The sequence below is a fragment of the Mustela putorius genome, unplaced genomic scaffold (genome assembly GCF_011764305.1).
Source record: "Mustela putorius furo isolate JIRA1106 unplaced genomic scaffold, ASM1176430v1.1 tig00001114_pilon_pilon_pilon, whole genome shotgun sequence".
Classification (NCBI taxonomy): domain Eukaryota; kingdom Metazoa; phylum Chordata; class Mammalia; order Carnivora; family Mustelidae; genus Mustela; species Mustela putorius.
In genome coordinates, this window is record NW_025421575.1 from 639,627 (window position 1) to 661,173 (window position 21,547).

The 21,547-nt window shown below is 36.9% G+C and overlaps 1 long non-coding RNA gene across 1 annotated transcript in view; it reads left to right on the plus strand.

The window, feature by feature from the left end:
* LOC101684050 overlaps nt 1–21,302 on the plus strand; it is a 77,711-nt gene extending 56,409 nt beyond the window's left edge. Inside the window, exon 4 of the long non-coding RNA XR_006608780.1 lies at nt 21,039–21,302. This is a non-coding gene — a long non-coding RNA (uncharacterized LOC101684050). The remainder of the gene's footprint in view (nt 1–21,038) is intronic.
* Nucleotides 21,303–21,547: the final 245 nt, after the last annotated feature.

A 21,547-nucleotide genomic window follows, 5' to 3' on the forward strand; every position in this document is an offset into this window, starting at 1 on the left:
TCTAGAAATGCATCCATTTTTTCCAGATTGTCAGATTTGTTTGTGTAGAGTTGCTCATAGTATGTTCTTAAAATTGTTTGTATTTCTTTGGTGTTGGTTGTGATCTCTCCTCTTTGATTCATGATTTTATTTATTTGGGTCCTTTCTCTTTTCTTTTTGATAAGTCTGGCCAGGGGTTTATTATTTCTCTTCTCCTGCTGGGCATAGGCTTTCTTTGCTGTTCTTTCTCCAGCTCCTTTAGGTGTAGGGTTAGATTGTGTACTTGAGACTATTCTTGTTTCTTGAGAGAGGCTTGTATCGCTATATACATTCCTCTGTGGGCCACTTTTGCTGTGTCCCACAGACTTGAACCATTGTGTTTTCACTATCATTTGTTTCCATTGATTTTTTCAATTCTTCTTTAATTTTCTGGTTGACCCATTCATTCTTTAGTAGGATGCTCTTTAGCTTCCATGTATTTGAGTTCTTTCTAACTTTCCTCTTGTGATTGAGTTCTAGCTTCAGAGCATTGTGGTCTGAAAATATGCAGGCAATGATCCCAGTCTTTTGGTACCGGTTGAGACTGATTTATGACCCAGGTTGTGATCTATTCTGGAGAATGTTCCATGTGCACTAGAGAAGAATGTGTTCTTTTGCTTTGGAATGGAATGTTCTGTATATATCTGTGATGTCCATCTGGTCCAGTGTGTCATTTAAAGCCTTTATTTCCTTGTTGATCTTTTGCTTGGATGATCTGTCCTTTTCAGTGAGGGGGATGTTAAAGTCCCCTACTATTACTGTATTATTGTCAATGTGTTTCTTTGATTTTGCTATTAATTGGTTTATATAGTTGGCTGTTCCCATGTTAGGGGTGTAGATATTTAAATTGTTAGATCTTCTTGTTGGACAGACCCTTTGAGTATGATGTAGCGTCCTTCCTCACCTCTTATAGTCTTTGGCTTTAAATCTAATTGATCTGCTCTAAGGATTGCCATGCCAGCTTTCTGTTGATGTCCATTAGCATGGTAAATTGTTTTCCACCTCTTCACTTTAAATCTGGAGGTATCTTTGGGTCTAAAATGAGTTTCTTGTAGACATCATATTGATGGGTTTTGGTTTTTTATCCATTCTGATACCCTGTGTCTTTGGATTGAGGCATTTAGCCCATTTACATTCAGGGTAACTATTGAGAGATACGAATTTAGTGCCATTGTATTGCCTATAAGGTGACTGTTACTATATATTGAAGCTTTTTATCTCTTCTGTTTTCATTGATAGCCTGTCTGGATATCGTATCTCTGGCTGCATATTTTTCCTCATTTAGTGCTCTAAATATATCATGCCAGTTCTTTCTGGCCTGCCAGGTCTCTTTGGATTAGTCTGCTGTCATCTGACATTTCTGCCATTCTCTGTTGGAGTCCGTTTGGAGTCTGCAAACCCAGAAGATTCCTGCCTCCATAGGAGCAAAGTGAGTCTCCCTGGATCTGCCACTTGTAGGGTCCCTGCTCAAAGAGCAGTGGTCTAACTGTGCTGCAGATCACAGTTTATGTCCCTAGCTGTCAGTACTGCCTCCAGTTCTTTTTTTTGTGGTGAGTTTTTCTACCTTGTCATTTTATCCAGATAAAAATATATGAACAAAAGAATACAATACTAAAAGGGTGGCAAAGACCATAGAAAAATATATGCTAACCAAATCAGAAGAGACAGACCAGGGGGAGGAAAAAGGAGGGTAAAAAGAAATTTAAAAATACATATATAAGTATATATTAGACTGGTGAATGGAAGAGTGCCACCCACTTGATTTTATCTTAGAAGAAACTTCTCCCAAAATTTTAAAGAAAGAAAAACATATATGTACAAAAATAAGGGTAAACATGATGAAGGGATGAAATATGACTGTAAAGATGGAAATTAAAAAACAATTCTAAAAAATGGAATTGATAACATAAGTTGGTTGGAAAAAGAAAGAAGGAAAAAAATGGGGTGAGAGAATGTGCTTAGACTGGAGACTAGAACAAAGCCCTGTGGTAGATTTAGGGTATATTTTGATCTGTTAGAATAAATTGTATCCCAAAATTTTTTAGAAAAAAAACAACAACCCTGTATGTATACAAAAAGTAAGGCTAAATACAATGAAGGATAAAATATGACTATAATAGTAAAGGTTTAAAAAGATTTTTTTTTAGAAAGATATTGTTAAAATAAACTAGTTAAAAAATGTTAAATGAGGAAAAGTTAAAATGTCAGAATAAGAAAAAAAAATTAAAAAAATTTAACCTTGGGAAACTAAAGGATCATGGGGAGAAAACCATGAATTCCATGCATTGCTTTCTCCTAGCTCTGGAGTTCCACAGTTGTTCTTGATCAGTGAGCTTGGTCTAGGCTGTATGTTCTTGCTCATCTTCTGGGGGTCGGACCTGTTGTAGTGACTCTCAGATGTCTTTGCCCAAGGCAGAATTGCACCACCTTTGCCAGAGCCAGGCTAAGAAGTCTGCTCAAGTTCGCTCTTGGGAGTTTTTGTTCCTGAACACTTTCCGTAGAGCTCTGGAGCACGGGAATGAAGATGGCGGCCTCCCAGCCTCCAGCGCAGAGGAACTGAGAGCTTGGGACCTCACTCCTCAGTGCACCGTTAGAGGAAAGGTGTCAATCACTCCCGTCTCCCTGGTCTCTGGCTATGCTCTGGGCTCACCTGGCCTGTGACCAAGTGTTTCTGTCTCAGTCGCACAGCCCTGTTTGGAATCTCCAAACCCAGAAGATTCCTGCCTCCAGAGGAGGAAGGAAATTGAGTCTCCCTGGATCTGCCACTTGTAGGTTCCCTGCTCAAAGAGCAGTGGTCTGACTGTGCCGCAGATCACGGTTTAACGTAACCCCAAGCTGAGAGCTCACCCCTTGGCTCTGTCTCTGTAGCTGGCTTCCCCATTCTAATACCTGAGAGCTCTGCCACACTCAGACACCCCTGAACGTTCAGTGACCCCGCGGGTCCTGAGACCACACTGACCCTGCGAGGGTTCCACCCCAGCTTAGTCTCTGGAGCGATGTCCCTCAGTGGAGCAGACTTCTTAAAAGTTCTGATTTTGTGCTCTGCTGCTCCACCGCTTGTCCTTCCTTTCAGAAAGTGGTTTATTTTATGGTCCTAGAACTGCTCTTCTCTTTGATCTTCTGTTGAGTTTGTAGGTGTTCGGAATGGTTTGAGAACTATCTAGCTGAACTCCTGTGACCTGATGTCATTTCAGTCTGCTGTTTCTCCGCCATCTTGCTATCCTACCCCCAGAGTATAGGTTTTAGTGATCTTCCTTTTAGTTTAAGAATGTATTTTTTTTTTTAATAAGAGAGATAAGAATATATTTAGGGAGAATTTCAGCCATACTTGCTGCTCCCTTCCCCCAAATAGCACCGAGGGAATCTCTCTGTGATCTTCGCTTTGGCCACCTGTTTGTAAAATATGCAGGTGGGTGCAGCTCGCTCCCTGTTTTTTGAAATGCCCCTCCCCGCAAAGGCTTGCCATTCTCATGATAGCCTACACTTTGCCTTTAGCAGTTTTTTTTTCTTTTTTTAAAGATTTTATTCATATATTTGACAGAGATCACAAGTAGAGAGGCAGGCAGAGAGAGAGAGAGAGGAGGAAGCAGGGTCCCCGCTGAGCAGAAAGCCTGATGTGGGGCTCAGTCCCAGGACCTTGGGATCATGACCTGAGCTAAGGCAGAGGATCTAACCCACTGAGCAACCCAAGGCACCCCTTAGCAGTATATTTTAATTTTTAGTTATATTTTCCTTTCCTACCACTTTTTGTGGCTTTTGTTCCAATGATCAGATGATCAGATTGTGTTTTTCTCTGCAGGTACTTACCTGTCTCTAAATTTCCATAAAATGTTTTACTCTGTGACTTCACTTCTATGGTTAATAGAATCACTAATTTGCAGTTGTTCAGCCTATTTCTTCTCTTAAAGGATGTAGTGATACTCTTTCTAGCTTTTTGAATGTCTGAGCCTTGTCTTGTTATTGCTTGTGTCTCTGTTTTTCATTTTTTTCTTTTGCAGTTTTTTAATATTTTTAGTATTCCAGTTTAATGTTCTTTTAAATTTTTTGGTTATAACACTGAAATTTGTTCTGTTGTTGTTGCTGTAGGGATTACAGTAAATATAACCTAGGCATCACCTAATGGTTTATATATAGATTTAATGTTTTAACATTTCAGGTGAACAAAAGTCGTACTTTTTAAAATGATTTTTTAATAGTTGCCATTTGTTTTACATTTACATAATTCAAAAGCCCATCAGACTGTGTTATAATTTCTGCTTTTAAGAGTCCTATATAAAAGAACCTAAGAGGAGAAAAGTGAGCCTTTATATTTACTCATTTACCAGTTCTGTTTTTTCTTCATTTCTAAAGATGTTAACTTCCCCTGGGTATCATTCAGCTTCAGAGTAAAGAACTCTGTTATTTCATCTCAACTCCATTTAAAATGAATTCTCTTCATTTTCTTCCATCTAAGAATGTGTTCATTTCACCTTCATTCCTGCAGGAGTTCTTAGCTGTATAAAAAAGTGTTAGAAGTTTTTTTCAGCACTTTATTTTACTTTTTAAAGATTCATGTATTTTAGAGAGAGAAAGTACAGGTAGGGGCACAGGGAGAAGGCCAGAATCTCCAGCAGACTCCCCACTGAGTCTGGACCCTGACCTGGGGACCCAGACCATGATCTGAGCCAAAATCAAGAGTCAGATGCTTAACTGACTGAGCCACCTAGGCGGCCCTCTTCTTTTAGCACTCTAAAGATGTTTTTCTACCATTTCTGTTCTCCATGGTTTCTGATGAGAAGTCTGCAGTAGTTTGAATCTTTGATAGTCCATCTGAACTGTGTTGCTTTTTATAGCTGCTTTCAAATTTTTTGATTTTCCGTTTTTAGTTTGTTGAAAGTGATATTTCTGGGGTTTTCTTTCAGTTTATCTTGTTTGGATTTGCTTAAGTAGTTGAATATGTGGATTTATCTTTCATCAGGTTTGGGAAGTTTTCCAGGAATATTCCAACAGACTTTTTTTCTGTAAATTTTTTTCCTTCTGGCACTCTGATGACTTGTATACTAGACATTTTAATATTGCTTCATAAGTTCTGAGACTGTTTTGTTTCAACCTCTTTGTTATTTTCTCTTGTTTAGATTGAGTAATTTCTGTTGATCTGTCTTCAGATTTATTGACTCTTTTCTTGTGCCCTTTCTGCTATTGAGATCTCAGGTGAATTTTTTTTTTTAAGATTTATTTATTATAGGGGTGCCTGGGTGATTCAGTTGGTTAACCGTCTGCCTTTGGTTCAGGTCATGATCTCGGAGTCCTGGGATTGAGCCCCACATCAGGCTCCTTGCTCAGTGGAAGCCTGCTTCTCTCTCCCTCTGCCTGCTGCTCCCCCTACATGTACACCTGCTCTCTCTGTCAAGTAAATAAATAAAAAAATCTTTCTAAAAAATAAAGATTTATTTGAGAGAGAGCACGAGAGTGCAAGTGGGGGGAGGGGCAGAAGGAGAGAATCTTCAAGCAGACTCCTTGCTGAGGATGGAACCAACCTAGGGCTTTAGACCCGTGAGATCATGATCTGAGCTGAAACCAAGAGTCAGACACTCAACCAGCAGAGCCATCGAGGTGCTCCCTCAAGTGAATTTTTTTTTTTTTTTAATCATAGACATTGTATTTTTAGTTAAGAACTTCAGTCTGGTTCTTTTTATGTGTATATCATATAAATTTATTCTCTTTTTTGTACACCATTTATTCTTTAAATTTGTATAGTCTGTAGCTGTTAGCACAATCCAGTTATAGGACATTGCATTATTTCCAAAAATTCTAGTTCATTTATAGTCAGTCCTATTCCCCTCCTCTGTCCTATGTTACTACTGACCCCTATGTTAAAATCAGCCTTTCTTCGATATTTCATGTGAATGAAATTACAGAATGTTCATGATGCTGAGTTTGACCTCCTACACTTACTACTTTTTTTGAAGTTTATCCTTGTGGTAGCATGTATTTATATATTTTTTTAGAGCTAAATATTCAGTATTATAGATATACCATTTTTGTTTCACAATTCACTTGACACAAAGTTGACTTAAATTCCTTTTATTTCCTTTGGCTATTAATAAATGTTGCTATGAAAATTAATGTACATGTCCTTGTATGTTTCCATTTTTCTTGAATAGCTGGGTCATAGTGTAAGTATTTGGTTAGCTCTTACAGAAACTGCCAGATTGTTTTCCATAGTGGCTATATTATTTTATGTTACCACCTACAATAAATGAGGGTTAATATTTCTCTACATCTTCATCATTTGTTATTGTCTTGTCTTTTTGATTATAGTCAATTTAGTTACTGTGAAGTGGTATTTCATTATGGTTTTATTTTACATTTCCTTAATTAAGCTCTAAGGAGATTGTGTATTTTTTCATTTGCTTATTGCTCATTCATATGATTTTGGTGGAATATCATTTAAATCTTTCCTCCATTTCTAATTTTTCTTACTGTACTATATAAGTTCTTTATATATACATACATGTATTTTGAACACAAGTCCTTTATAAAAAATAATGACCTAAATTTTCTTCAATGTGTAACTTGTTTCTTCATTTTCTGTATTTTTTTTATTTTGATGAGGTCCAGTTTATCTGTTATTTTCTGTATCTACTCATTCATCAATTTTTTTTTTTTTAAAGATTTTATTTATTTGACAGAGAGAAATCACAAGTAGTCAGAGAGGCAGGCAGAGAGAGAGAGAGAGGGAAGCAGGCTCCCTGCTGAGCAGAGAGCCCGATGCGGGACTCGATCCCAGGACCCTGAGATCATGACCTGAGCCAAAGGCAGCGGCTTAACCCACTGAGCCACCCAGGTGCCCCTCATTCATCAATTTTTTAAAAATATTTTATTTATTTATTTGCTAGATAAAGCACAATTAGGCAGAGCTGGAAGCAGAGGAGAGGAAAAGCAGGCTCCCTGCTGAGCAGAGAGCTGGGTGTGGGGCTCCGTACAGGGACCCTGGGATCATGACCTGAGCCAAAGGCAGATGCTTAACTGACTGAGCCACCCAGGTGCCCCTCTTTAATCAATTTTATATTATCTTGATTATTGTAGCTTTAACGTAAATTTTAAAATATGGTAACAGAAGACCTACATTGTTTTTCAAATGTGTTTTGGGTATTCTGTATGCTCTTGCACTTGTGATCAGCTTGCCTTTTTTTTTTTTTTTTTTAAGATTTTATTTATTTATTTATTTGAGGGAGAACTCTGCTCCTCCACTGAGTTTATTTTTGTGTATGGTATAAGAAAGTGGCCCATTTTCTGGACAGCTACATGTAAAGAATGAAACTGGGTTGGGGGCTGGGACTTGCTGAGGCAGCAGGCGAGTAAGTGTGCCCAGACCCTACTACTGTCTGTACTACCAAAATGGAAAGAAATACAAAAATCAGTGCTCCAGCAGCCCTTCCAACCCTTAAGAGAATTCCAGCAAGCCACAAACCATTTGGTGGAGGATCAGTTCCTTTATACGCTAGATGCCTTTTTCAAATACAGTTTTTCTGTGGCCCAGAGCAGATAAATCTGCTCCTGGTCCCTCAGTACTATCCTTGTCTACCACAGTTGTAAGCATCAGGGGTGGCTTTCCCATTACTACTGTCTCTCCCCCAACTATTCTCTATGTTGTCTCTTTCTATCCTTCGTTGTGCAGAGCTGTTAAAGCCCTCAGTTCTTTTTCAGGAGGAATTATTCTGTATGTAAGTATAGATTTAGTATCTGTGGAGGAAATGAGTTCAGCATTACCCTGTGTCACACCATCTTGGAACCTTCCCCCAACCTTTTTTTTTGGTTGGTGTTTGATTGCTGTATCAAGTTCTAATCTTTTACCTTAACGTATCTATGTTAGGATATTGAAACGAGGTATCTTGTAGATAGCATATAGCTGGGTTATGATTTCTAAATAATCTGACAGGCTCTGAGGTTTGCTTGATCATTTGTGTATTTAATCTAATTACAGATATGTTTGGATTTATGTCTACAACATTATGATATTTCAACCGTATCCTGTATTTTATACTTCTTTAGATGTTTTAAATACTCTGTGTATTTGTTTGACTTTTAGCTTATACCTCTTTGGGGAATTTTACTAATAATTTAGAGGGTTTTTTAAAGATATTATTTATTTGAGAGAGAGAGAGAAAGCATAAGCAGAGGGAGCCGCAGGCAGAGAGAGAAGCAGACTCCCTGCCAAGCAAGGAGCCCAACACGAGACTCGATCCCAGAAACCTAGAACCATCACCAAAGCCGAAGGCAGATGCCCAACCTACTGAGCCACCCAGGCGTACCTAGAGACTTTTTTTTTATAACTTATTTAAGAGAGAGAGAGAACGTGAGAGAGTGAACATGCGAGTGAGGGAACACAAGCAGGGTGAGTAGCAGAGGGAGAGGGAGAATCAGACTTCCCAATGATCAGGGAGCCCAATGTGGGGCTCGATCTCAGGACCCTTAGATCAAGACCTGAGCTGAAGGCAGCCGCTTCACTGACCTGAATCAGGGGCCCCTATTTAGAGATTGTTTTTTAAACATTAATTAAAAATAATCTTTGTCAGTCTCTTCAACAAATGGTGTTGGGAAAATTGGACAGCCACATGTAGAAGGTGAAACTAGACCGTTTTCTTATACCATATATAAAAACAAACTCAAAATCAATGAAAGCCTAACTGTGAGATAGAAATTTATCAAAATCCTAGAGAACATAGGCAGCAATCTCTTCGACCTTGGCCACTGCAACTTCTTACTAGACACATCTCCAAAGGCAAGGGAAACAAAAGCAAAAATGAACTACTGGGACTTCACCAAGATAAAAAGCTTTTGCACAGCAAAGGAAACAGTCAACAAAACTAAAAGACAACCTACAGAATGGGAGAAGAGATCCAAGATCTATAAAGAACTTACAAACTCAACACCTATTAGAACAGCTAAAATAAAAACGACAAAAAAGGCTGTGGGAGAAAAAGGAAGCCTCATGTACACTGGTGGGAATGTCAACTGGTACAGCCACTGTGGAAAATAGTGTGGAGCTTCCTCAAAAATTTTAGATACAGAAATACCATATGATCAAATCATCCCACTACTGGGTATTAACCCAAAGAAAAAGAAAACATCAATTCAAAAAGATGTATGTATCCCCTATGTTTACTGTAGCATTACTTACAATAGCCAAAATATGGAAGGAATTCAAGTGTCCACCAAGTGACAACTGTATAAGGAAAATTATATATATATAAAAGATGGAATATTAATCAGCCTTAAAAAAAAGGATGAGATCTTGCCATTTGCAACAATATGGATAGACCTAAAAGTTATTATGCTAAGTAAAATAAGGCTAATGCTAAGTAAAATAAGGCCGACTGAGAAAGACAAATACCGTATGATTTCAGTCATATGTGGAACCTGAAATGCGAATAAACAATAGAATCAGACCTGTAAGTATAGAAAACAAACTGATGGTTGCCATAAGGGTGAGGAGTGCCATAGAGGATGAGGGGATGGACAAAATGGGTGAAGGGGAGTGGAGATACAGGCTTCTAGTTACGGAATGAAAAGTCATGAGAATAAAAGGCAAAGCAAAGGGAATATAGTCAATGACAGAAACAATAAAACTAAAAGGCAGCCGACAGAATGGGAGAAGATGTTTGTAAATGACATGTCTGATAAAGGGTGAGTATGCAAAATATATAAAGAATTTATCAAGCTCAACACCCAAAAAACAAATAATCCAGTTAAGAAATGGGCAGAAGATATGAATAGACACTTTTCCAAAGAAGACATCCAGACGTCTAATAGACACATGAAAAGATGCTCAACATTACTCACCATCAGGGAAGTACAAATCAAAATCACGATGACATACCGCTTCATCACACCTGTCAGAATGGCTAAAATTAACAACACACAAAACAACAGGTGCTGGTGAGGATGCAGAGAAAGGGGAACCCTCGTGCACTGCTCGTGGGAATGGAAGCTGGTGCAGCCACTCTGGAAACCAGTATGGAGGTTCCTCAAAAAGTTAAAAACAGAACTACCCGGGTGCCTGGGTGGCTCAGTCCGTTAAGCCTCTGCCTTGAGCTCTGGTAATGATCCCAAGGTCCTAGGAGCGAGCACCACATTGGGCTCCCCACTCAGTGGGGTGTCTGCTTCTCTCCCACCCTCTTCCCTGTACTTCTGCTCTCTCTCTCTCACTCACGCATTCTCTCTCTCTAATAAATACATAAAATCTTTAAGAAAAAAAAAAAAAACAGATCTACCCTATGATCCAGCAACTGTGCTACTAGTTATTTACCCAAAGCATACAAAAATACTGATTTGAAGGGGTACATGCACCCTGATGTTTACAGCAGCATTATCAACAATAGCACAACTATGGAAAGAGCCCAAGTGTTAATTGACATGAATGGATAGAGAAGATGTGATGTATACATACAAAGGAATATTACTCAGCCATCAGAAAGTATGAAAGGTTACCATTTGGGATGATGTGGATGGAGCTAGAGTGTATTATGCTAAGCGAAATAAGTAAGGGAAAGACAAATATCAGATGATTTCACTCATATGTGGAATTTAAGAAACAAAACAGATAAATATAAGAGGGGGAAGGGAAACAAACCCTGAGTCTCTTTTTATTTTTAAATCTTTTAAAATATGTTTTTTATTTAAAGATTTTATTTATTTGACAGATATCACAAGTAGGCAGGGAGAGAGAGAGAGAGGGAAGCAGACTCCCCGCTGAGTAGAAAGCCAGATGCAGGGCTCGATCCCAGGACCCTGAGATCATGACCCGAGCCGAAGGCAGAGGCTTAACCCACTTAGCCACCCAGGCGCCCCTAAGAGTCTCTTAATAATGGAGAACAAATTGAGGGGTAATGGAGGAAGGTGGGTGGTGGAGGGGATAGATGAGTGATGGCTATCAAGAAGTGAACTTGTTATGATGAGCACTGGGTGGTGTACTTAAGAGATGAATCAATGAATTCTACTCCTAAACCAATACTGATTGCCCGGCATGTTCACTAACTAGAATTCAAATAAAAATAAAATATAAAAAATAAATATAGTCAATGACATTTATAAGAGCATCATATCACATATATATGTATGTAATCAATGTAAACAGGTAATATGGAACATCTTTTCATGTGTCTGTTAGCCATCTGGATGTCTTTGGAAAAGTGTCTGTTCATGTCTTCTTCTGCCCATTTCTTAACTAGATTATTTTTTTTTGGGTGTTGAGCCTGACACATATATACACATGTACATATATATACACATATATATAGATGGCGCCTATACTTTGTTGTGAACACAGCATAATGTTTAGGATTGTTCACTCACTATGCTATATACCTGAAACTAATGTAACACTGTGGGTCAACTATATTTGAATAAAAAAATTAAAAATACATAAAATAACCTAAAAGCCCCCAAATAAATTGTATTTCTTTACCAGCAATAAAATATCCGAAAATGGAATTAAGAGCATCAAAAAGAATAAAACATTAAAGAATAAATTTCACAAAAGAAAAAACAATTTATATATTAAACACTATACAACATTGCTTGGAGAAACAGAAAAAATATATGGAAATCTATGTTCATGCACTGGAAGATGCAATATTATTATATAGACAACACTCACCAAACAGATCTATAAAGTCAATGAAATCCATACTGATTAAACTAGGATTTAAACTAAACTAGTAAACTAGGATTACAGGGTAACTACCTCAGCCTGATAAAAGATGATCTGTGTACAAACAACCTACAGCAAACATCATACTTAATGGTGAGAAACTAGCTTTCTCATTAAAATCACGGGACGCCTGGGTGGCTCCGTTGGTTAAGCAGCTGCCTTCGACTCGGGTCATGATCCCAGCCTCCTGGGATCGAGTCCCACATTGGCTCCTTGCTCAGCAGGGAGCCTGCTTCTCCCTCTGCCCCTGCCTGTCACTCAGTCTGCCTGTGCTCACTCTCTCTGTCAAATAAATAAATAAAATCTTTAAAATAAATAAATAAATAAATAAATAAAATCAGGTAAAAGGTAAGGTTGTCTGCTCTGACCCCTTCTTTTCAACATTGTACTGGAAATTCTAGCTAATGCAATAAGACAAAACAGAAATTAAAGGAATACAAATTGGGAAGGAAAAAATATCTTGCAGATGACAGAATTGTGTAGAAAATCCAAATTGACACACACAAATTGGAACTAAAATGATTTTAGCATGGTTGCAGGATATACGGTTTTGTTAGTTGCTTTTCTATATACCAGCACTAAACAAGTGGAATTGGAAATTAAAAACACAGTACCATTTACTTTGATACCTCCCAAAATGAAATACTTAGGTATAAATTTAACAAAATATATACCATATTTATTTGAAGAAAATTTTTAAATTCTGATGATAGAACTCAAGAACAAAATAAATGCAGAGATACTGATGTTTACGGATAGGGAAGACTTTTTTTTCAAGATGCCTATTCTTTATGTTAGATTGATAGACTCAGTGTAATCTTAATCAAAATCTCAGTAACTTATTTTGTGTATATCAATAAACTACTTCTAATGTTTGTGTGGAGAAACAAAAGATCCTACATTTCTAACACTTTAGGAGGACAGAGTTGGACTGATACAGTTTTACATCAAGACTTATTTTAAAGCTCCAGTAATCAAGATACTGTGGTATTACCCAAAAAGTAGACAAAATACATCAATGAAAATGAGTAGGTAGCCAGAAATAGACCCAAATAAATATTGCCAACAGATCTATTACAGAGAAACAATGGCAATACAATAGAGCAAAACTGGTCTTTCTAATAAAAAGTGCTGGAACAACTGGATATGCATAGGGAAGAAAAATGAATCTAGACACAGATTTTTAACAGTTTCGCAAAAATTAACTCTGAATGGATCCCAAGCATTTAACAGTGAATTTAAAATGCAAATCTAAAGTTCAAAAAGATAATATGGGAGAAAACCTAGATGAACGTAGGTATGCCAGTAAGTCTTTGAAAGAAATAATTGGACTTTATTAAATTATAAACTTTATTAAATTATAAACTTCTGCTTTGTGAAGTACGATGTGGAGAGAATGAGAAGACAGGCCACAGATTGGGAGAAAATACTTGCAGAAGACCTATTTGATAAAGGACTGTTAATCCAGAATATACAAAGAGTTCTTAAAACTCAACAATAAGAAAATAACCCAATTTTTTAAATGGGCCAATGACCTTAACAGACACTTCACCAAACGAAATATACAGATAAAATGTAAACATAAACAGGAAATGTAAATTTAAAAATCAGTGAGATCCCTCTACAGACCTATCAAAATGGCCAAATTCTGAAACACAGTATCGTGCACTAGTAAGAATGTGGAATATCAGTAACTCTCCATTGCTAGTAGAAATTCAAAATGGTTCTTATCAAAGCAAACATACTCTTATGACACAATCTAGCAATCCTGCTCTTTGTATTTACCGAAAAAGTTGAGAACTTACATTTACACAGTCTGCACATGAATGTTTATAGCAGCTTTATTCATAATTGCCCTGATGGAAGTAACAAAGTTGTCCTTCAGTAGGTGAATGGTTGAATAAGCTGTGCTACATCCAGATAATGACATATTATACAGTGCTAAAACTATGATACATGAAGGCATGAAAAGACACGGAGGAGCTCTAAGTACATATTAAAAAGCGAAAGAAGCCAATCTGAAAAGGCTTACATAATAGTTCCAACTATATGACAGAAGGGGAATACTGTGGAGAAAATTGAAGGATCACTGGTTGTCAGAGGTTAGGTAATAGTGGGATGAATATGTATAGCACAGAAGATTTTTAGGGCAATGAAAATACTCTATCTTAATGATAGATATGTTATTATACATTTTATGTATCCATAGAATATACCACACCAAGAGTGAACCATAAAGTAATCTGGGGATTTGGGGTGATTATCTGGAAGTATGTATGGGCTTATCAGTTATTACAAATGTACCACTCTGTTGGGATGCGTTGATAATGGGGGAGAATATGCATGGAGACAGCATGTAAATAAGAAATATGTGTACCTTCCCCTCAATTTTTTTGTGAACCTGAACCAGAAAAAAAAAAAAACCAAAAAACACCTTTTTTTAAGAAGTGACGGGAGTAGTCAGTGAACATAATGTGCATTAGTTATTTATGTAATTTTTGGAAGGAAGATAACAGGGAATCTTATTACTTTACCCATTTACTCAGCTTCCAAATCACTGTAACTGAACTTTGGTGTTGTTTTCAAATGTATTATTTAAGGCATGGTAACAGAAATCTCTGAATATTAGAACTGTGCAAAAAGAATACATCTGTAGGAAAGTAAAAATACAGTGAAAGATACACTGAGTATGTGTGCTGAAAAGTACAAAACTGCCCAAATAACTGGAGCAACAAATTATTCATGGGTTGAAAACTCAATATTGTTTATTCTCCCAAATTTATGTGGATTTAGTACTACACTAATTAAGGTGAGGTATTTTTCTAGATACTGATAAAATGATTCTAAAATTTATATGGAAAGGCATCGTCACTGAAAGAGCCAAAATCTTGAAGTAAAACTTTAAGAAAACACAATTCAGGGGCTCCTGGGTGGCTCAGTTGGTTAAGTATTTGCCTTTAGTTCAGGTCATGATCCCGGGGTTCTGGGATCTAGCCCCTGGTTAGGCTCCCTGCTCAGCAGGGAGTCTGCTTATTCTTCTCCCTCTCCCCCTCCCCACTGCTTGTGCTCTCTCTCTCAAATGAATAAACAATCTACAAAAAAAGAATCTTAGTATATAAATCTATGTCACGACATCAGTGTTCTTTGTCTAAGGATAGAGCCATCAGTTAATGAAACAGAAGATACTTCACAAGTTGACCTATACAAATATGGTCCATAGATATTTTACAGAGGTTTGAAGTTGATTTTATGAAAGAGTGGTCATTGCAACAAATGATGCTGGTACTGGCTATCTATATAGTAGAAAGTCAACCTTGATGAAATTAACCTAGAAAAAATTAATGCACATTATAAAAAATTAGCCCAGTGTTGATCATATGCTAAATGTAAAAATAAATAAATCTTTGGTGCTTTTACAATAAAAGAGAAGATCTTTCCATGGGTTAGGCAACGAATTGTTCAATAGGACACCAAAAGCATTATCCGTAAATGAGAAAAACAGGTAAATTTGACTTTATCAAAATGAAAACTATTTTCAAGGGAAGGTGCCAAAAAAATGAAAAAAATTAATAAGCCACAAAGTGGAAGAGTAAATTGCAACACATTTATCTTATAAATATCTATACAGTATTAAAAGCTGCAGCCCACTTCTTGTTATTTTAAAAACGATTTGCTCGTTTATTTTAGAGAGATCACGAGTGGGAGTGGGCAGAGGGAGAGAATATCAGGCAGATTCCCTGCTGAGTGCAGAGCCGTACTCAGACTCAAGGCTTGATCTCAAGACTTTGAGATCATGACCTGAGCTGAAGCCAAGAGTCAGGCGCTTAACCCACTGAGCCACCCAGGTGCCCCACCAGCCCACTTTTTAAAATATACATAAGCACTATAGATGCATATAAAGCACTTGGTAAAATCCAACTCCTGTTCATGTTAAAAACATTTAACAAACTAGGAATAGAAGGTAATTTTCTCAACCAGTTAATAGCTGTTCAGGGATAACCTGCAGCTAAGAAACTTAATGTTAAATGACTGGGTACTTTCCCCTTGAGATCAGGAACAAGACATGAATATCTGTTCTCACTATTTTTGACGTTATACTGGAAATTCAGTTTATTTATGGCAAGAAAAACAAATTGCATCTGGATTAGAAAGGAAGAAGAAAAACCAAATTCACAGATGAAATGATCTTGTATGTAGAAAATCCTGGGTAACCCACATAAAATTAGATCTGATGATTTCAGAAAGACTGCAGAATATAAGAAAAATAGGGAAAATAAGTTGTATTTCTGTACAGTAGCCATGAAAAATCCAAAAATAAAACTAAGAAAAGTCCCTCTACAATAGTATCCAAAAGAATAAAATACTTGGGCATAAATTGAGCAAAAGAAGTGTGTAAGACTTTCACACGGAAAACCACATTACAAGAAATTTGAGAAGTAAACAAAAAGACCTCTTGTTCATGAATTGGGAGAATTAGTAATGTTAAGGTGGTGTCATGGGATGAATTATGTACCCTTAAAAGATATATTAACTTTTAACCTCTGTTTCCTATGAATTTGATCTTAGTTGGAAATAGGGGCTTTGCAGATGTCATTAAGTTAATATGAGGTCATACTGGAGTAGATTGGGGCTTTAATCTAGTGTGACTCATACCCCTTTAAGAAGAGGAGAGGACACAGAGATGCACAGGGAAAATGGCATGTGATTACAAAGGCAGATATTGGAGTAATGTTTCTACAAGATCAGGAGCACTAAGGATTGATAGCTACACCAGAAGCTTAGAGAAGTACGGAATGTTGTCTCTCCTAAAGCCTTCAAAAGAAGCATGGGTTCGAGTATCTTGATTTCAGACTTTTAGTCTCCAGAACTGTAGAACAACCAGTTTTTCTGGTTTTAAGCTTTTCATTTGGTAATTTGCTAGACAGCTCTAGGAAATGAATACTCCTCAAATGAACTGCTCCCCAAATCGATTTTGAGATTTAGTGCAGTTTCATGTTGGTGTTCCAACTGGCATTTTTGTGGAAATTGGCAAGCTGATTCTAAAATCACATGGAAATACAGATACAGAATAGAGCAGTCTTGAAAAAGGACTACAATGGAGAACATTTATTTTAAGATTTAGTACAAAAATCCAGTAATTAAGAATAGTAATATTGTAAGGGTAGACATATAGGTTAAATAGGCATAGGATAGACATATAGGTTAAATAGGCAAGTATGGAATTGAAAGTCCACAGATACACTCTGATGTGCATGATTAGTAGATTCCTGACAAGGATGTCAAGACAGAGCAGTGGAGAACAATAATCTTTTCAACAAATAATGTTGGGACAAGTGGATATCCTCATTCCCAAGAACGAAGTTGGTCCAGAGACTTAACACTGCAAAAATGACGATAGCATGAATCAAAGACCTAATTTAAGAGCTGAAATTACCAGACTTTTAAAGCAGTTGTATATCTTCATGACCTTGAATTTGACATATACAAAGCACAGGCATCCAAAGACAAAATACATAAAATACATCAAAATCAGTAACTTTTATGCTTGAAGAGACGCTGTCAAGAAAGTGAAATTATAATAAAAATAATAAAGTACTGATACTTGGTACAATATGGATGCATTTGAAAATATACAAGTGACAGAGCTAGACATAATGCCATTTATTATGTGATAGAGAACACATAAGGAGTAGTTTTCAGAGACTAGAAGGAGTGATAAATGGGTAGTAAAAAGGTTAATTTTATGGTATATGAATTAACACAATAAAATGTACAGAAGATAGAAATAACATATTAAAGGTAAAATACATAAGTAAATAGAAAAATACTTAGCATTCATTTGCCATTAAGGAAATGGCAATCAAATTTACTGTAATAACGCTAAACATCTACAATGGTTGAGTAAGAAAAAGCAACATTTCCAAGTACTGCTAAAGATACAGAATAAATAGAAGTCATATGTATTGCTTAGCAGATGGAACATGTACTTTGTAAAAGCAGTTTGTCAGTTTCTTATAAAATTAAGCCTACATCTATTGTATGGCTAGGCAGTTACTTCTTTAGGTATTTATCCAAGTTGAAATAGTAACCTGTGTTCTGACATAGAACTGCTTATTAGTGTTGTGTACCATCACAACATAGTAGCTTTCTTTGGTCTTCCCCAACTGGGAAGAACTTGAATGGTCCTGAACAGGGTATTGAATGAATAAAATATGCTACATCCATATATTGTAATACTAAGCAGTAATGCATAATGAACTATTGATACATGAGCAATATAGGTGAATTTCAAATGGATTTTGGTAGATGAAAGAATCTGTATTGAGAATGTCTACATATAGATGATGTTTTGGTAAAAGCCAAATGGTTTTGATGAAATGGTCGGGGGAACTTGTGACTGTTCATGAGGAAAGATGGAACATGCTCATTGAGCAAACATATGGAACATAACATTCCATGTTGACTTTAGGGTAGAGATTTAACAGAATGAGGCAAACCAGCCCCTGATGGTCAGGAGGTTATCTTAAGACAAGGAGAAGGAACTCTGTACATGCATTCAGAACTGGTACAAACTAGATGGAATCTTGGGCTCCTTATCTTTGGTAAGGAATGTAGGATTTTGCTTGTTCATAGGCTGGAACCATAACAGTTGACTTTGAGTCCAGGCTTCTGCAGAGACAGTGAGTGGATTTGTTATTGGGGTATGAAAAGACACAAGGACTGATCAGAGGAAAACAGTTCTCTGAAACACAGGCTTTAAATTTTCTGCTAGTTTCAACCTCATTAACACCTATAGGACACAGTTTAAAACAATCAACAAAGTTAAAGGGTAAAAAAATCACATAAAATCAGTTGCTTTTTTTCTTAAGCTAATTATAGCCTGAAAAAAATTCATGAAATAATTTCATGCATACAGAAGAAAATACCTAGGAATAAATTTAACCTGGGAGGAAAAATAAATGTTCAGTGAAAACTGCAAAACTTTGCTGGAATGGGGGTGACTGGGTGGCTCAGTTGGTTGATCTCAGCTCAGGTCTTGATCTCACAGTCATGAGTTCGAGTCCCACATTGGACTCTGTGGGCGTAGAGCCTACCTTATTATTTATTTATTTATTTATTTTTAATTTATTTATTTTCAGCATAACAGTATTCATTGTTTTTGCACCACACCCAGTGCTCCCTGCAATGCGTGCCCTAATACCCTTGTAGAGCCTACTTTAAAAAAAAAAAAGAAGAAAAAGAAAAATCCAGCAACTTTACTGGGGCACCTGGGTGGCTCAGTTGTTAAGCATCTGTCTTTGGCTTAGGTCATGATCCCAGGTTTCTGGGGTTGAGCCCCACATCTGGCTCCCTGCTCAGCAGGAAGCCTGCTTCTCCCTCTCCCACTCCTCCTGCTTGTATTCTCTCTGTTACTCTCTCTCTCTCTCTCTGTCAAATAAGTAAAATCTTTAAAAAAGAAAAGGAAAACATGTAAATAAATGGGAAAACATCCTGTGTTCATGTGTTGCAATATAATGTTCTTAAGATGTCAGCGCCACCCATAGTAATCTACAGATTTAATGCAATGCCTGTCAAAATCTGAACAGCCTTTTATGCAGAAGTGAGAAAGCTAATCCACAAATTCATACAGAATTGCTAGGGTTTCTTTTTACCCAAATCAGTCTTGAAAAAGAGTAAAGTTGGAGGACTCAAGTTTTTTTTTTTTTTTTTTTTTTTTTTTTTTTTTTTTTAATTTCAAAGCTTAGTAGAGTTGGAATAGAATTGAGGTTCTAGAAATAAATCCATACACCTGTATCCAGTTTATTATTGATGAGGGTCCCAAGATGATTTACAGGAATGAACCATCCCTTCAACAAATAGTGCTTGGACAACAACATGGAAAGAAATGAAATTGGACCTCTACATTACATCATCTACAAAACTCAAAATGCATCAGCATTCCAAATACAAAAGATAAATCTCTAGAACTTTTAAGTAGAAAACAGGAATAAATCTTCATGACCTTGGATTTGATGATGGTATCTTAATTGTGATTCCGAAAGCAGAAGCAAAAAGAGACATATTCAATTTTATCAAAATTTAATACTTTCACTGAGACATTACCAAGAAAGTAAAAAGACAATGTGCAGAAGATGAGAAAATATTTACAAACCATATAGTAAATAAGGTTTTTGTGTCAAGAGTATATTACGTATTTTTAAAAAACCTGCTTACAGGGGTGCCTGGGTGGCTCAGTCCTTAGGCATCTGCCTTCAGCTCCGGTCATGGTCCCAGGGTCCTGGGATGGAGCCCTGCATGGGGTTCCCTGCTTGGCAGGGAGCCTGCTTCTCCCTCTCCCACTCCCCCTGCTTGTGTTACCTCTCTCACTGTGTTTCTCTCTGTCAAGTAAATAAATAAAATCTTGGGGGAAAAAACCTGCTTAGGTCTCAATAACAAATTGACAGTTATAAAATAGGTGACATTTTGGGGCACCTGGGTGGCTCAGTCAACTGCCTTTGGCTCAGGTCATGGTGCTAGGGTCCTGGATTTGAGCCCCACATTGAGCTCCCTACTCAGCAGGGTGTCTGTTTCTGTCTCTCTGCCCCTACCCCAGCTTGTGCTCTTTCTCTCAAATAAAAGAAATCTTTAAAAAATAAAAATGAGCAACATTTTAAGAAGGCATTTTTTCAAAGTAAATGGACAAAAAACACATGAGTCTTCATATGAGACATAAGTGAAGTGCAAATCAGAACCACAGTGAGATTATTTCACAGCCACTACTTTGTAATTTAAAAAGCATGAAAAATAATGTGTTGGCAAAAATGTGCATAAATTGAAACCTGTTTCCATAACTGCTATTTAAAGTGATTCAGCTGCTATAAAGTGCAAATGTCTAAGATAAGAACATTTTGGATAAATTTTGCATAGAAGGGAATAAATACTATTCAGTCACGAAAAGTCACGAATTACTGAGAACATGCTGTAGTGTAGATGAAGTTAGAAAACATGCTAAGTGAATGGAACTAGACACAAAAGGTCATATGTTGCATGATTCCATACATAGAATTCGTTTGAAACAAGAATTTTGATTGGTGGCTGCCAGGACCTGGGAGGAGAGGTAGTGTCAGGACAAACTATTTAATGACTATAGTGTTTTACTTTTGAGTGAGGTAAACATTTTGCAACTAGATTGTGTTAATGTGCTTTAATGCTACTAAGTTGTTTACTTTAAAATTGTTACTTTAATGTTTTATGGATTTAACATTAGGAAATTATGGTTTAAAATATAACCTGCCAGAAAGAATAGCCTAGTGTATTGCATGATTTTACTGGTGATTTCTTTCAGATGTTAAAGAAGAATTAACACCTGTCTTCAGCCTCTCTCGGAAAACAGAATTGAGGGAACACTTTAATTCATTTTGAGACATTTCCATGATATCAATGTCAGACGAACACAAAGAAAAACCTATAGGTCAGTGTACCTTATGACTATTAATTCCAAAAACCTTAATAAAGTACAAGTATACCAAACGTAGCAACACCTGAAACCAATGTAATATTGTGTGTCAAAAAAATTTAAGTAAAAAATTTAATAAAATGGTGAATTTTATTTATGTGGGTGTTAACCTCATTTAAAAAATTAAAGGAGGGGCACCTGGGTGGCTCGGGTAGTGATCCCGGGGTCCTGGGATCAAGTCCCACATTGGGCTCTCTGCTTCGGCAGGGAGCCTTCTTCCCCCTCTCTCTCTCTGCCTGCCTCTCTGCCTACTGTGCCTACTAGTGCTCTCTGCCTTTAAAAAAAAAAAAAAAAAAAAAGTTAAAGTTATTTGTTACCTAAAAAATAAATAGGTGGAG